The following is a 7937-nucleotide window of genomic DNA, read 5'->3' on the forward strand; positions in this document are numbered from 1 at the left end:
GTTTGGGGGGATCTTAGGAGCCCTTTTACTAAATTGCCGTACAAAGTGGCTTTATTGCATCCTTACACAAGTCTTTTCTGTGTGCTAATGCCATTTTTATCACAGGGGTAAAATTGGCCTTGTGCTAATTTTCCCTGCTGTCACCATTTTGAAGGTGATAAGGACTCATGCGCTAACCATACGTTAATCGGTTAGTGCACAGCAGTGTAGCTTTATTACGCAACCAGCACCAAATACTTCTACTCTCCACCCCTAGACCTGCCCACAGCGCTAAAAAAACAAGGGTTATTTTTCATTACAAAGGCAGTGTATGAGGTTCTCATATGAAAAGTTCTCAGTCCATCCATGAAGAGAATGATGTGGATATGGCTCAATCAATGATCTGAAACAATGTCAATAGAAAAACACTCCCCCCACCACAGGGGGGGGGGTTTCACATACATAAAAGTAAACACAGCTGATGTTTACTTTTATGTATGTGACAACCTTCTGCGGACACAGGCAGCTAAAATCGACTCTGACATCTCAAAACTTCTGACCAAAACAACAGACATAAAAGAGTTCCGTAAAGAAATAAAAACACTACTGTTCAAAAAATATCTCCCATCACCCTAACCACCACCCAATGAGTCCCCAATCAACGCCTTTGGAAACACCCACCAATAGTATCTCTTTGTCTGTGATCCAGAATGTACTGTAACTCTTTTACACTACACCCGATGTAACTTGATTCAGTTGATATGTATTACCTTCTGTGATATGTATTATCTTCTGTGATATGTATTATCTTCTGTGAAATTGAAGTACCATTATCCTTAACTGTTCCTGTAACTTACCCTTATCCTGAAATGTAATTCTACTGGAACTGCCCAGATAATTTCTATATTGTAATCCGCCTAGAACCGCAAGGCACAGGCGGAATAGAAATCCGTAATGTAATGTAATGTAATGTAGCACAGATTTTTATGTGGTATCAGGGGTGTTTGAGTACTCCCAATATTGAGCAAACTCCATGACTCTGTTCAGGGAGGGATATTTTCTATAGGGTATGGTACCCTCAGTCATTTTGAAATTTGGCTCCTATGGTATCAGGTAATTATTTATTTATTTAAAAAATTTCTATACCGCTTAAGAACTAAATGGTTCACTTGAGTTAAAATGAACTCTATTTTACCTGTGGAAAAAGACTTTGCTAAAATTGCCTCATATTAGGGTTTTGAATATATACCTAGAATCCAATAATGACAAGCAGTTTACTTTTTAATTTTGGTGAAGTTGATAGGCCTTCATCTGAAAAATTAGAACCAACACATCAAGCAGGACAGTTGTTATACATAATCCTGGCTTCTAGGTTTGACGTTAATTAGGAACTGATTAATAATTGTTTTGACAATTGCCCTTATTTTGTACTATCAACATTTGCTGGAAATTTTAGGTGATAAAAGGATCAAGTTATTATTAGGGCTTATTTGATGAGAATCAATAGTTAAATATTGAGATTGCTTCCTTTCAGTGGTTAAGGCAGCCAGGGAAAGAACATTGCTATGGTATTCCACAGCTTTATTAGAAAGACTACAGGGAATTGGAGCATCAGTGGAAAATTTCAGATCAGCTGAGTCACAGATTTATTAAAAGATTGTTAAAGTGATAAAAAGATATTACACTGTAGATCTCATTTTACAAACCTTATATGTATTTGAGACATGCAGAACCCGGCACTTAAATGCTTATCAATCATAATAAAACCCTTAGAGGGGCATATTTGAAAGGAACGTCTAAGTCCGTTTTCGGCTAACTCGCGAATCGTCCAAAGTAAAAAACAGCCTAGGACACATTTTCGAAAAATACATCCCACATTTTTTTTCTTTTGAAAATCGTCTAATTATACGTCCTGCAGATCTGATCGTCCAAATCGCTAAATCATCCATTTTTATACCACTTTGTACGGCAGTTTTCATACAACTTTTCGTCCAAGTCAAAAATGTCTAGAACAAGTCCTGTTGGACGTGGGAGGGGTCTGCAAAGTGATGGACTGAACATCCAGACATGGCACCTAAATAGTGGAGTACCTTACAGGGCACTGCTATGAACTTCACAAAAAGGGTGCCATGTCTTCTCCTCACTACAGCTCACTTATAGGTCATGGTGAGCCCCCCCAAACCACCTCCAGAATTCCCTAGACCCACTTATCTATCACCCCAATAGTCCTTATGACTGCAGGAGCCACTTATATACCAGTAACAAAAGGTTTTGGGGGTGTATAGGGGAGTGCACATGTTCAAATATCAATGCAGTGATTACAGGGGCATATGGGCATAGGTCCTCCTCTCCATGAGTCCCTAACCCACCCCCAAGATGGCTTAAGCCGCCTCTGTGCTGGACGACTAGGCTTTCCTATGCCAGGCTGCCAGGTGATGATGGTGTGGAGGCTGAATTTTTATGGGGTTGGGGGGGGGGGGGGTCGGTGATCACTGGGGTAGTGTGGGGTCTGTTTTGTGTGTTTGCAGTGCTTATCTAGTGACTTTAGGTGGTTTTTTGTGACTTAGATCATGTTTTAAATGGTCTAAGTCACAACGTCCAAGTTCCGTCAATCCTGGGCTGTATAACTTTCGGTTATACATGCTGTACGACTAAGTCTAAGCCGGCCCATGTCCTGCACTCCTCCTAAAATGCCCCATTTAGCTTTGGTCATTCAGTGGCACTATGAAGGCCTAGGTCGTTTAAAAATACGTCCAAAACCCATTTTTATTATCGGCACTTGGACGTATTTGGACAATGTTCATCCAAATGCCGACTTAGGCCGGTTTTTAGACATTTTTCTCTTTCGATTATGAGCCCCTTAGCGTGCATGCACACTTTAAACTCTGTGCCTCTGTACCTCCGTGCTTCCATGCCTCCGCATGCGCAGTAGAGTAAAACTTTGCCTGTGGCGGTTTTCCCATCAAGAGACTCATGAAATCACCAGACAACAAAGGTAGGAAAAATGATTTTAGTTTCAATTTAGTGATCAAAATGTGTCTGTTTTGAGAATTTATATCTGCTGTCTATATTTTGCACTATATGTGTCTATTTTTCTATAGTTACTGAGGTGATATTGCATATTTTAAAGTAATCTGTCTTGACATCTTTGAAAAAATCCCTGAAACTCGTAAATGATAATTAACATTTTCTCTGTGTAGCCTTGTGCTTTGTGTTTTTTTAATATATTTTATGTTTACCATTATGAATTAATAAGATATTGTGTGTACATGAAAATGAATGGAAGAAATTGAGGGCGGGGCTGGGGGTGGGGCTAGGGCGGGACTGAATATTAATAGATGTCCTGTTTGATGAAAAAAATAAATGGTCACATTAGTCTTACTTCCCCGCTGCTGCTGCTAATCGCCAACAAGAAGTCTTCTTTCCAGACGTTCTGGGCCAGCGAATCCACACTAAGCCCTAAGCACTGTGAAGGTTGCTTAATGCTAAGCAACTTTTTTAGAACTGCCGCTTAGAGCGGATCATAATGTTACCTAAATTGGAACACCATTTATTGAATCTGGCCCACAACAATTTAGGCATACTTTTCATAGAATTGTGCTGAGCACTTACAAGGGGCTGCTGAAAAGTTAACCCAACCAACAAAGTTGTGGCAGTCTCCATTGAGGGCTTTACACTTAGGGGCTGATTCTATAAACAGGTGCCTCGATTGTAGATGGTGGTAGGTGAAATGCTGGCCTACATTTCAAAACCTAAAAGTAGACGTGGCTGGCTTAGCTGATCTTGGCAGGGGAATTCACCTCCCCCCCCTCCAGATCAGCTGAGCCAGCAGGACTCCCCAAAGTCGCAGTTTCAGGGAGACCTACCAGCTCAGCTGATCAGGGATTCCCTTGCTGTGATCAACTGATGGGCAAGGAATCCCTCGATCAGGCAGGCGCGATTCTGTAACCGGCGCTGGTTTGACAATCGGCAGGTAAGGCATCTGTTGTTTTTTTTTAAAGACAGACGCAATTCTGTATAGGACATCGGTGAATGATTCTCATCTACTTCTTAGGTGGCCGCTGCGACCGGCATCCTATACAGAATTAGCCCCAAAGTCCAGCGATTTCCAATTTTTTTGCTCCGAAGACATGAAAAAAAAATGGAACATTACTGAACTAAGTATATAGCCCTTGATGGAAACTAACCCCAAACTTTGTTGGTTGGGCTGAGAACTTTTCAGTTGCATAGCTGCCAATTATTGGTGCCAATCACAAGGATAAGTACTACTAGTTTATAAACTGAGCACATTATTTTGTCTAAATTAAGGTACCGGCCTTCATAACAGCAAAAGGAGATTATATTTGTGCAGAAATTTCACACATGTAGCAGCTTTGGAAATCAGCTTTGTACTAGCATGGTACCACACGCCAAAGAAAGATAAGGCCCTCTTTTACTAAGGTGCGCTAACCGATTAGCACGCGCTAATTGATTTAGTGTGCGCTAAACGCTAACGTGTGTTAGTCTATGGACACAATAGCGTTTAGCGTGTGCTAATTTGATTAGCGCACCTTAGTAAATGAGGGGGTAAATGTCAGTACAATCATATGAAGCGGTGAAGTTTTAATAAAATAGTCAAGAAAAAAAATCCCCTTCATGTTCTGTCTATTTATTTGTGCATTGTAATAATACTATCGCATTTCACGTGCTGGATTTCATCTACAACGGATATTGTTTTTTCAACCTACAATCATTAAGCGGGCTCATTTGCAATAGACTATGAATATGGTTTATTAGTTTCCTCAGATACTCTCACGGGTCGACATTCAAAGGATTTCTTCAGTTAACTTTTACAGTTAGCTCAACAAAGTCGGCGTTTTTAAATTCCCAACCCTCACAACCTGAGAGATTCAATTTTGTGCGATCAACTTGTTGAAAATTGTGCTCTTAGAGACAGTACTGTAACGTGCTATAGTTGCACCATGTGTTTTGCTCGTTTGCAACCGCACCCCTCCTGCTTTGCCACTACCAATGAGAGATGGTGGGCTGGGAGCGATTTCTACACTCCTCCATATTTGTGCCCTGCGTGGCCGCACTGCTCGCACAGCTCTTGCTTCGGCACTGTGTAGATGATAATTTTTTGTAATGGTTTTATACAATTGCTCAACAAAAAGTACAGAAATTGTGGCTCTAATGAAGCTGCTTGATGTACGTGTACAACTGCTCATGAGCTTTGATAAATGTACATGTGTGCAATATGAAGAACACATATTTTTTACAGGACACATGTAAATCACAGTTCCACTCACACTCTACCCAAACACTGCCCACAAACATGCCTACACCAGAGTCACAGGGGCAGACTGTGACCTAATATTGGCCCAGGTATGAGGATCCTGTCCCCAGCCCCTCATCTCCCCTCAATTTCTTTTTCTCTCTCTCGCCTTCCCAACTAACCTTGATGATGCATCCTGTATTAATCCAGGCTTTGGCTGCTATGGCTTCACTCATCCCCGCACGAATCATGCCAGCAGTTCATGCAAACAACCTGCAGGAGAAGTAGGTCAATTCCAAGTTGCCTTCTTAAAGGCACAGGGGTTCATGGACTGGCCGCTATTCCGATTCTGCTGGCCTGGAAACTTTTGCTCCTTTAAGAGGACAGACTCAGAGGCTGCATAGTTGCAGTTTGCTTACATTATGGGCCCACTGGAGGATGCCTGACCCCCCTCCCCCCCAATAGGCTAATCCGCCTTGGCAGATTCACACACAAGTATGCACATTCTTGTCTTTGTGTGTACTTGTACATGTGAGGTAATTTTCTAAGCGGCATTTTCCACACATATGCTGCCTGTATTCTCAGAAAGCCTTCATAAAATGACTATTGTAGAGAACAATTTACTAAGGGGTCCTTTTACTAAGCTGCAGTATGAACTAATGCATGCTTACTGCAGGTTAAAAAAAGCACTACCGTGGGATGCGTTCAGGCACCCCCGCAGTAGTTTTAGGATCGGTGTGCACTTCCCATGCACTAAAAAAAGAGATTTTAATTGAAAGCATGGGGATATGTTTGGGGGCGGAGTGTAGGCGTGCCCTGCACTAATCAGTTAGCACAGCTATCTAGCCGCACGCTAAACAATTAGCACGTGTTTAGTGCAAGAGCCCTTACCACCTACAAAATAGGTGGCTGGAAGTACTGATGCGCTAATGCCCGCACACACAACTTTTGAAATTAGCGCATAAGGAAAAAGCAAATTGCGACCATTTTAGAGCTGCAATAAAATGTGGTCTCAGCTCGCGGGAAACCCACCTGCTAATAACAGCGCAGGCCACGTTTTAGTGCAACTTAGTAAAAGGATCCCTACTCCCACCCCCTTTTATAAAACCATAATGCAGTTTTTAGCGCTAACCACGGCAGACAGCTCCAACGCTCATAGGAACTCTAGGAACCTCTGAGCTATTACCGCTGCAGCCGGTGCTAAAAACCATGCTACGGTTTTGTAAAAAAGGTGTGTGTGTGTGGAGGGGGGGTAGGGGGGGTAAATTTGCAAAGACGAGTTCACATATTACAATGGCTTTTAGCTTGCATAAAACGGGATTTACTCTGTGATGTTATCATGCATAGCTTCGATTTTTTTATATAGTGATTTTTAGCAAGTGAATTTTTTTGTTGTGAATTTTCATGCAATATGTAAAACAGCATATTAATTAGGAATACACCATAAATATCTTTTTGGGAGGTGCAGTTAAATGTTTACTGGATACAAAATTACTTCCTATTGGTAATGCAACAACTTAGCTGTGCCTCAGTGACCGTATCATCCAGTACAATGTTCCTGTACATTTATTGCAAGTCAACGATCTGGTCTCAATCATAGGCCACTGGCTGTTAGAAATTTAAATATTTTAAATATATGTTTTTTTCTAAACTTTTTTAGACTTTTTTTTAAGAAATACTGTCTTTTGCTCAATTTAAATGCAAAAAAACATTGATAAGATAGTGCAAAACTTAAATAGCACTTATCTTTCTTTCTGGAGCACTGTGAATCCCCACCGTTTCACCCGCTGTGGCTTCGTCAGGGGATCATATGACAGTGCGTTGTACTTTTGTCTGTGCTCCTCTCATTTGTGCTGCTTAATGCACTGTCATATGATCCCCTGACGAAGCCACAGCGGGTGAAACGGTGGGGATTCACAGTGCTCCAGAAAGAAAGATAAGTGCTATTTAAGTTTTGCACTATCTTATCAATGTTTTTTTGCATTTAAATTGAGCAAAAGACAGTATTTCTTAAAAAAAAGTCTAAAAAAGTTTAGAAAAAAACATATATTTAAAATATTTAAATTTCTAACAGCCAGTGGCCTATGATTGAGACCAGATCGTTGACTTGCAATAAATGTACAGGAACATTGTACTGGATGATACGGTCACTGAGGCACAGCTAAGTTGTTGCATTACCAATAGGAAGTAATTTTGTATCCAGTGAATTTATTTGATACTTCCAGCAGTACTTGTTTGTTTGGCAGTTAAATGTTTCACAATAAAGTCCTTATACTGTATAAACTGCATGAGATAATTTGCCCCTGGGCTTTTTTGCATTATAATTCATCTTAAAAGAATAGTGTGCACTAAATAATCAAACAAAAAAACATATCAAATACTTTGCTGCACTGTCTTCTAGTTACTACTTATTCAACTCCAGAAAACTCTTAAAGTTACCAGCTGGTTTGCTTGATCCACTTAAAAAATGGATGCAGGACCTGAAAACAGTTTTGTCATGTGTATAAAGCTACAAATAATAATAAAATATATAACTCTGAACATTTTGCAGAAGTGTAAGCAGAAGCTATGAAAAGCAAATCATTAAAGATCTCAATCTGGATACTTGGGAGGAAAGGCGGGAAAGGGGAGATATGAAACAGACGTTTAAACACCTACGTAATGTAAATGCGCATGAGTTGAGTCTTTTTCATTTGAAAGGAAA

The sequence above is a fragment of the Geotrypetes seraphini genome, chromosome 1 (assembly GCF_902459505.1).
Source record: "Geotrypetes seraphini chromosome 1, aGeoSer1.1, whole genome shotgun sequence".
Lineage (NCBI taxonomy): Eukaryota > Metazoa > Chordata > Amphibia > Gymnophiona > Dermophiidae > Geotrypetes > Geotrypetes seraphini.